Source organism: Zootoca vivipara, chromosome 6, assembly GCF_965207765.1.
Source record: "Zootoca vivipara chromosome 6, rZooViv2.hap1.1, whole genome shotgun sequence".
Classification (NCBI taxonomy): Eukaryota; Metazoa; Chordata; class Lepidosauria; order Squamata; family Lacertidae; genus Zootoca; species Zootoca vivipara.
Window position 1 is genome coordinate 67,685,672 of NC_142589.1, and position 10,172 is coordinate 67,695,843.

A 10,172-nucleotide genomic window follows, 5' to 3' on the forward strand; every position below is an offset into this window, starting at 1 on the left:
ATGAAGGGAGTGTAACATCAAGTGGCGCCTTCACTGCACATCATAAAGTATATGGGTATGCTGAATGACAAAATATTAGGCAGAAAATCCTATGAGAGCAGGCATGAGGAAGCTTTGACCTTCAGGTGTTGTTGGATTATCATCAGCACCAGCCAGCCTGGGCAATGGACAAAGATGACCAGAGATGGAACATCGCAGGAACCACAGGGTCTCCACTCCTGTCTTAGAGGAATCCAATTTGGATACATTTATCTGGCAGATCAGGCTACACTTCTACACACAAAAAACCCCCACAATTTTTAGTCTTGTTACCTTCTGATATAGCCAATAGACCTTGGGGAAGCCCACTGTTACAGCCGTGTCAAACCTTGAATTATAGGGCACATTTCAGCAATAAATTTTGATCATATTAACAAAAGAGAGAAGAGACAACGCATTCTTAGTCCATGCATACATTTACATGCAAAATGTTTCAACCGTGAAAAGCAGAGCTTTCCAAACTTTTAATGCCAGTGAAACACTTTTTAGACATGCGTCATTTTGGGACACAGTAATTCAGTTTTACTAGCAAACCGAAGATTAAAATAACCCCTTTCTAGCCCCGAGAGGAGCACGGGGAGCATTCATGTGATACACCTACACACAGCAGCCGACAAACTAATGTGTCACGACACAGAGTTTGGAAAGCTCTGGGGTACAGCATTGCATAAATTCTTTAATTGGGCTTTGTTTTTTTATGTGATAGTGCTGGTTCCTGCTCAGCAGCTGTCTAATTTTTAGTGTTGTTTTATTCTGCAGAGCCAAGAATCGTTAACCCGTTTGAAAGGAAGTTCAGCAACACTCTTGGTGTCTTATCTTTACAGGCTTTAAACTTTATTCTAAGGAGTTTTTAAGGTTTTTACAGTTTTACCACTGCTTTACAAAACTGCTTATCACCTGAAATGAGATAGCAGCATTAGTCTTCAGAAGGTTCCTGCCATCTTAGACTGGCTCCACCCTGGTAATCTTCGTATAGACATTTTAAATAAGGTATTTTGGACTGGTGGTTACCTGAGCTCAGTCACTGCACTACACAAGTTGCTAACAGAGGATACTGTGATTAGACTTCTGTATCCAGACAGAAGCAAACCATTCACAATTTAATCTCAACTCCATTATGGGCTGTCAAACGAAACGTGGACTACAACCAGGAAAATTCAATTATTCCACATTCCATAGATTTTGGTAAGTGTTGAGATACAAGAATCCTGCCATGAAAATCTTCCCTGCAGTTGCCCCCAGACCCAGAGTATTGCATAAACGAAAGGTAACCTGGATGTTCAACAGTCTGAACTCATTAGTAGTATTGATATATATTCAAAAATGTAAGGGCCCTGCTATATCAGCCAATAGGCTTGTCGAGGCTACAAACAGAACTGCCTTCTGTTCATAGAATTGTAGAATTGGAAGGGACCCTGAAGATTATTTAATCCAACCCCCTGTAATGCAGGAAAATGCAGCTGTCCCGTTACAGGGATTGAACCTGAAACCTTGGTGTTATCAGCACCATGCACTCAACTGAGCTATCCAGGCTGATGTTCCACTGTGCTTCTCCAGCAACTGATCTTCAGGGCCATAATCCAGGAGGTAGTGGATAGCTATCACAACTAGTAACCTTATCAATCATGAACAATTTCTCTTTAGAAGCCATCTTGGTTGTTGGCTATCACACATTGCAGAAGCAAATTCTACTGTTTTTAACTATGTGCTGTGCTAACAGTCTAAAAGTTCCTATGTTGTAATGGTTGAAAGACAGACACCTGTCCAAGACAAAACTATCACGGGCACTTCTGTTAGGAGCAGCAGGTAGAATGAAGCAAAGCCAATAATATGCTGCTACAAGGGAGCGTTTCATTTAGAATTGGCATGGGTACCATAGGGCCAGGATACTTTCTGCATCTTTTAATGTTTATTTTGTTAGTACTTTTTTTGGGGGGGGGGATGAAAAAGTTGGTTTTGCTGGACTAGTTGGATCAAAAAGTGTTTCTTTTTTTCCCCCGCCAGCAAATGGTTAATGAACAGCAGCCTCTGATCGGCTGTAGTTCCAGGAGGGAGAGTTTAAAAGGAAAGGATTGAGAGACAGTTGGCTAGGTAGAGTGAGGGACAGGGTTGGAATATAGGTTGGAGAGATCGGGAGATAGGTAGGGAGATAGGATTGGAGACAGGCTGATGTATAAAAGAGTGAATTGGAGAAAGAGTTGGTTCTGGGGAAAAACAGCTTCCGCTCTGAGAGTACAGTGAAGGACAGAGTGTGGTGTCCCATAGGAGGAATAGACCAGAATTTTACTGGGAGACAGCGGTTGAGCCAGGAGTAGGAGGAGCTGGAAATGAACAGCCTGCTTGGGACTCAAATCTAGTCTGGAGGGGATTCTTCTAAGGAAAAGAAGAATCTCCCAAACCCAGTGAAGGGAGGGGGTGTGGAGAGCCCTTTGGTCTGTTAGTTAAAATACCTCAGGATTGTTAAAGGGGGGTGGGTAACTGAAAGAAAGTATCACCGTATAAAGGAACCAAACCTATAACTTGAAAACAACAGAGAAAGCATTACAGTAAAGTGAAATCACACTGTACAGTCATACCTCGGTTTAAGTACGCTTCGGTTTGAGTACTTTCAGTTTAAGTACTCCACAGACCCATCTGGAACGGATTAATCCACGTTCCATTACTTTCAACGGGCAAGTTCGCTTCAGGTTAAGTACAGACTTCCGGAACCAATTGTGTACTTAAACCGAGGTACCACTGTATTCCCGAAGTAACCCAAGTTACTTAATCATGTTAAATACTATCGTGGGATGCGGGTGGTGCTGTGGGTTAAAGCACAGAGCCTAGGGCTTGCCGATCAGAAAGTCGGCGGTTCGAATCCCCACGACAGGGTGAGCTCCCGTTGCTCGGTCCCAGCTCCTGCCAACCTAGCAGTTTGAAAGCACGTCAAAGTGCAAGTAGATAAATAGGTACCGCTCCGGCAGGAAGGTAAATGGCATTTCTGTGCGCTGCTCTGGTTCGCCAGAAGCAGCTTAGTCATGCTGGCCACATGATCCGGAAGCTGTATGCTGGCTCCCTCGGCCAGTAAAGCGAAATGAGCACCGCAACCCCAGAGTTGTCCATGACTGGACCTAATAGTCAGGGGTCCTTTACCTTTACAGTACTATCATGCCTTAAATAAATCTTTGTTGTTTAATTTTAAGAAAACCTGTCTGAAACTCCAACTTACTAGTTATCCCCTCACAAAGGTTCCCCGCAGGATACTCTGGGCTAGAATTACAAGAGTAAAGGAAAAGAAACCTTTGGGTAAAGGTTTGTTCAGTGAGCTCGGGGCAATTCATATGAGTGAGAGGAAAAAGTGCCATCGCCAATCGTCATGGGGGGGGGGATCTGGTGTACTTCTTCAAGGTAGCCCTTTTCTTCAGCATCAGCACACATCCTCACACTAGATTTTGTACCCTAATAAACACTAGCACAACTGCATCTCCAAAGAACATAGATGTTTATAAATTGCCACAAGCTCTGGGTATCCAACTAAATCACTGCAGACACTGAATGACTTCTGCAAGCACAACATAATTTGCTCCTCCCACGCCTGAAGGAAACCCCCAGGGCAGATATGGTGTGGCAAAGGGTGTGCCAGAGTCCAGCTCCAGGCACACAATGATTTAGTCAGATGCAACACACCTCTTCTAGAGTTATCTCAATGTAAATTGCACTCTCTGCAGCCTGTCAATCAGCTGTTGGCAGATTGAGGTGGCTTTGGTAGGAGGGGTTGGGCTGCATTCATTTATTTCAGTTATGTCCCATTATGTTAATAAATAATAATAATAATAATAATAATAATAATAATAATAATAATAATAATATTATTTATACCCCACCCATTCTTCCTCCAATGTGGAGTAGAGCACAACTTATAACAATGCATAATATACCATATTCACAGTAAAATAACTCAAGCTCCATTCCAATGCATCTCAGGGTAGTAAATGGTTGTATGCTGTGGGAGACAGGCACCAAAGTTTACTTTCCTACAACAGTTTTTGTTTGAAAAAGATATGGGACTTTCTCCCATCACCACCTCGACCAATGTTGATGTACTGGCATACAAAACGAACCCTTGCGGAAGGAGGAAAAAAACCCCAGATTTTTAAAGGGATTTTTTTGTCCAAGGATCTTTTGCATTTAAAAAAAGAAAACCAGCAGATCAATTAAAACTGCATCACTGGACACCATTTTGTTGATTAGGAGAAGAAAATAAGCTCTCCCTAAATTAAAATTCAGTTGGTTTTCTTGGAATTTTCTTTTTGTCCCAAGTGGTCCTTGGGTACATGAAGAAAAATTAAGATGGTGAAATTTGGGGTATGCAGTATTTACCACCATGCAAGTAACAAATGCCCTGCTGGAAGGATAAATTTGATACAGCCGAGCAGAACGTTTTGTACTGTGAAACTCAGTGATTATAGTACACAGTGGTTCACAGGTTCTGGTTATCACCAGAGCCTGTGAACTACTGTGTTCCTATAATCACGGAGTTTCACAGTACAAAATGTTCTGCTCGGCTGTATCAAATTTCCAATCCTTCCAGCAGCGCATTGTTACTTGCATGGTGGTAAATCATCAGGTATGGGGCAGGTAAAAATGTCTACAGAGTTCTGTGCAAGCCCCTATGAATCTGGCTTTGCTGATCACCAGAGCTTGCAAAGCCAGATATCATATGGGCTTGCACAGAGCTCTGTAGGCATTTTTACCTGCCCCATACCTGATGACATATGTCAGGGATAAGGCAGGTAGGTGTGTTTTAGCCAAAATGCCATGGTTAGCGAAATGGGGAGGTCTGGCTTGATCATGCCCACAGAGGAGAGGTTCCTCCCTGCTATCCTAGAAGGGCTATGTTGTAGGTCTACCTCTTTATAAAATTTGCAATAAAAATGGTGCGGGAGAGCAAATTATATCCCAAGGCCTAGACCAGGCACCCCCAAACTGCGGCCCTCCAGATGTTTTGGCCTACAACTCCCATGATCCCTAGCTAACAGGACCAGTGGTCAGGGATGATGGGAATTGTAGTCCAAAACATCTAGAGGGCCGAAGTTTGGGGATGCCTGGCCTAGACGAATGAATGTACACAGCATGATGATCAAGCAATTTCTTCTAAGGCTCAGCCCCACCACCTCTGTTCTTAGACCAGGACTCAACCATATAGCATAAGAACAGGTGAAAGTGAGCCTGAGTTAGATCTCCCACATGCACAACTACGAGTTCCCATCATCATGGGTTAGGGCAGGGATGGCTAACCTGGGGTCTTCCAGATGTTGCTGTACTCCCACTAGCCCTTGTCGTAGCCTATCTTCAGATATGAGGGAAGCTGCAGACCAGCAAGTTAAGAGTTTAGCCATTCCTGGGTTTGGGAAACAACTCTGAATTCAGATAGTAGATTCTGATGCCAAGCATCATGCTTTCTTTTTTGGGTGGGGTGGGGTGGAAGACACCATCTTCACCTTACAGAGCAAGGCTAGGGAACCTGTGGCCCTCCAGAAGCGGGGATTCCAAACTCCCATCAGCTCTGACCATAGGTCATGCAGCTGGGGCCAATGTGGGAGTCCCAAAACATTTGGAAGATCACAAGTTTCCCCCAACAGAGAGCCACCTTCAAGGCCTATGAAAATTCCAAACCAATCTATACCAATTCTAGTAATTGCACTTAACATATTCACTCCAAAGGTAGAGTCTAGGACACATTACATCATAGCAATAAATCTATCTTGCATCCTATACATTTTTACATCCAACATAACTCACTTTCTTTGAAAAAAAAGTTAAGAATTCATGTGTGAACTGTAGATAGCGCTACTAGTTCAAATTAATCGGACCTATTTAGCTCTAAGACGTCACAACATGCAAGGATGTGACTGATCTTCAGCACTGATTACTAAAAGCAGGACTTCTGTAGGTGTGCAAGGTAAAAGAACCAAAAGAATGCCAAAAATGCCTAAACAGCAGTATAAAAATTTATTACAATTAAATTGGTATCATTTTGGGTAGTGGAAAGTGATTCTAAGTGAAAAACTGAAGACAATGCATGGATTTTGGCAAGTTACTACAGACAGGAATATAAGGTAAGGCAAGAAGGATTTTTAAAAGGACAGCTAAAGACAGACCCTTAAAGAAACAAATAAATGCTGTTTCAGAAGTTGGTCACATGTCGAAGAATCACGACATTTAGAACCACTGGAGAATACTAGAAGCCGTAAAGCAAGATTTAGCTAATCTACACTTTCATGAAACTTGTTTGCTATCCATTCTTTTTCAGTCCAGAAAATATCTGTCCGATTTAAACATTTAGAAAAATGTTTATACCAAGTGACAAAATATTAGCAAGTCAGAAAAATGTATGCCACACACACAAGTTTTGAAAGAATAAAAGTATCAAATGCTGCAACTTATTAATATTCACTGTAGCAGAAACCTTACAAAGTAAAATAAATGCTGGTCATCTCAAAGTCCCTGAAATATTTAGGCCCATTTTTCTTTCTTTGTAGTATAGATTATCAGCATTAATGCTGAGTAGAATAGAATTGCTCTGGAGTAGCAAGAATTTTTTCTGAGTCGATGCAGCCAATTGCATTTGTTAAGAAACAGGTTTTTTACATTAAGGTGGTTATGAAGCCTTTGATGGAACTGGCACTGACTGCTTACTGAGGCCTCTGAATTCTTCTCTCTGAATCAGGCAGATACAGCATACCTCACTTACTCCTGTTAGAATTCAGGTACCTTGTGGACCGAAGCATGAAGGAGCTCTCCCAATCTTATATAGTAGCGCAAAAGAAAAGAGATGCAGCTTCATCTATGATTTTGGAAATCTAGGGTGGGATTCAACTAAGTTGTGCGCATGGAATGAAGTCCTCATGCAATGAGCCTCCCCCCCAGCCCCTCATATGCACTACTCTAGAAAAGCAAAATAAAAAAATTCCTTCAGTAGCACCTTAAAGACCAACTAAGTTTTTATTTTGGTATGAGCTTTCATGTGCATACACACTTCTTCAGATACCTGAAGAATACCTGAAGGGTATCTGAAGAAGTGTGCATGCACACGAAAGCTCATACCAAAATAAAAACTTAGTTGGTCTTTAAGGTGCTACTGAAGGAATTCTTTTATTTTGCTTCGACTCAGACCAACACGGCTACCTACCTGTAACTACTCTAGAAAAGGTTGGTGAACCCCTAGAACACAGGTTTGAGGAATACGTGAACTTTTTTAAAAAGGCCTGCCCAGCAGTTTTCATGAAATGAATATGCACCCTAGAGTGTGCTGCAGAATACTCAACTGCACATGGGTTGGGGTGGTAGCTGCAGGGCACTGCAGTCAATGTTTTTATAAATAATAATAATAATTTATTATTTATACCCCGCCCATCTGGCTGGGTTTCCCCCAGCCACTCTGGGCGGCTTCCAACAGAAAATGAAATAAAATAATCAATTAAACATTAAAAGCCTCCCTAAACAGGGCTGCCTTCAGATGTCTTCTAAAAATCTGGTAGCTGTTTTTCTCTTTGACATCTGATGGGAGGGTGTTCCACAGGGCAGCCGCCACTACCGAGAAGGCTCTCTGTCTGGTTCCCTGCAACTTGGCTTCTCGCAATGAGGGAACCGCCAGAAAGCCCTCGGTACTGGACCTCAGTGTCTGGGCAGAACGATGGGGGTGGAGACGCTCCTTCAGGTATACTGAACCGAGGCCATAAATCAAAGCACACTGAGTATTAATACACCAATTTATCCTAGAACATAACTTCTTCAAGAAGAGTGACCCAGAAGCTTTATTGGCTAAAATTTAACTCCCCCAAAATGTATGTTAAAGGAAGCAGCAATTAAGGATTGATAAGAAATCCCCTCCTTCCACCTATTTGACCGTCACTGTTGGAAGCAGCTGCAATTTTCCTTAGCCGAGTGGCTAAAAGGGAAAGGACAATACAGTACATCTCTCACTCCTGCCTTCTCTGTAGTGTGGCTGTCTTTCCTTACAGTGAGAGCTGGTGCTTCATTCACTCAATTATCCAATCCTGCTACTCACTTGTGTTTTAGAGCTGAAAGGTTCTTTATTACTTTTTAAGCAGAGGTTGATGGCCATCTGCTATGTATGATCTAGTAGAGATTCCTGCATTGCAGGGCGTTGGACTAGATGACCCTCATGGTCCCTTCCAACAATCCTATGGTACTATGGGAAGAGGGGACAGGTTGAAAAGTCCCACTGCATGAGTGGACGTTGTTTCCTGCTCGTGAATCCTACCCTATATTTAATACAGTATTTTTAGTTTTCTGCTTTATGGTCTATGGCAGGCATAGGCAAACTCAGCCCTCCAGATGTTTTGGGACTACAATTCCCATCATCCCTGACCACTGTTAGCTAGGGATCATGGGAGTTGTAGTCCCAAAACATCTGGCGGGCAGAGTTTGCCTATGCCTGGCCTATGGTTAAGCAGAAAATAGAGACAGCTTTGAAATCAAAAGGCCAAATACTGGCAATAAGTTGCCTAAGATGCCCCTGAAGGTATTTAACTTCTTTCATAAGATTTATAATGCTATATTAATACTGTTAAACCTAGAAAGCCTTAATTATTGGAAATTCCTAGAAGCTTCTTGTAAACTGCTGACCACATAAAGTTTAGGAAAACAAATGCATATAACACACAGATAAATGTGGGAATACTAAGATTACAAAGAAACACCGTTAGAAGTGGGTCATTGTGTTCCTTACCAATTCCTACGAAACCCTGAAACAGAGAAGTCAACTTGACATGTAAAAGCAGAAATGCTTCACAAATAACAATGCTGACACAATGAGCTTGGACCCTCAGAGAAACTGTTAAGCTTGCTTCTTCCTTGTTTAATATGCCAAAGGTTAGCATTAATCAAGGGCTGTACTTTTTAAACTTCTTCATAGTCAGTTACACTACTGATTACCATACAAGATGGAGATAAGGAACAGCTGCCTTCGAGGCCCCAATTGTGAACTTATTAGGGTATGTGGCTTGGCCATATTTGAGATGGTCAACGCATCAGGTGAATCTGGTCTGATCTTGCAAATCAGTGAGAAAATTACTCCAACTTATGCTTATAACCCACAGTGTTTAACATAGCTCCTATCACACAAGCTGGGCAGAGGACATTTCTCCAGAGGATTCAAAAAATTAAAAGCAAATAATTAAAATAAAATTAGAAGCAATTGGGAAAGAGATATTAATAGTTACCAGTGTCCTTTTATATAATCAATGATGCAATTGCCACATTCCAAAAAAGGAGAAAGCAGCATCCTAAGGAAAGGGAAGTGGAAAAATAATGGATGCCTCAGTTCTTCAAGAGAATATTAGTTGTACATAATATTTTTTTTAAAAAAAACTGGGAATCATTTTATCCTTCCAACAAACAGCACTAATTAGCGGGAAATAGCACATAATTTTCTGTACGCAACTGTTATATGAAAACTGTTACTGAATATAATGGTGGCCAATAATACTTACTATATAGTAAGATTTTAGAAACGTATACAGAAGATAACACAGCATCCTTTTTTATTATAAAGCATCCTTTATGCTTTACTGATGAAATGATTTTGTGCTCTTAGCTCCTTGGAAAGGGGGGCGCGGCGGAGAAGGCGACATCAGGATATACTTTTAAGAATATACTACTAGACACAAGAAATGAAGAATCAAATGTGCTCAGTGTTTTGTTTTAACACCAAAAACTGATAGCCACAAAAATAGTGGGATAATTAGGCATATTAGTGTTCCCAAAAATATATCTAAATGAAAGTTTATTACAATGTTCTTTCCACCTACATTTGGTCCTTTCCCATATTTTTAAAAAATATATCCATATAATGGGAAATTTCTTATTTGTTTAAAGGAGCATCATGTCTTTACCTAGTTGCTCATTTCCTTCTTGACATACCTTATAAAATTTTACATCAATTCTTATTAATAGTTTCCCCATTTCCTGTTCAACAGGCTACCCTGACATTTCCCCACCACCACCAGTCAGACATAAAACACACTGCTACATTCAGGTAATGCGTCAGGATTCAAAATGACTACATGCAACACTCCGTTTAAAAATTGTCTTAAGCTATGGACATCTGGCTGTACAGTCAACCAAAA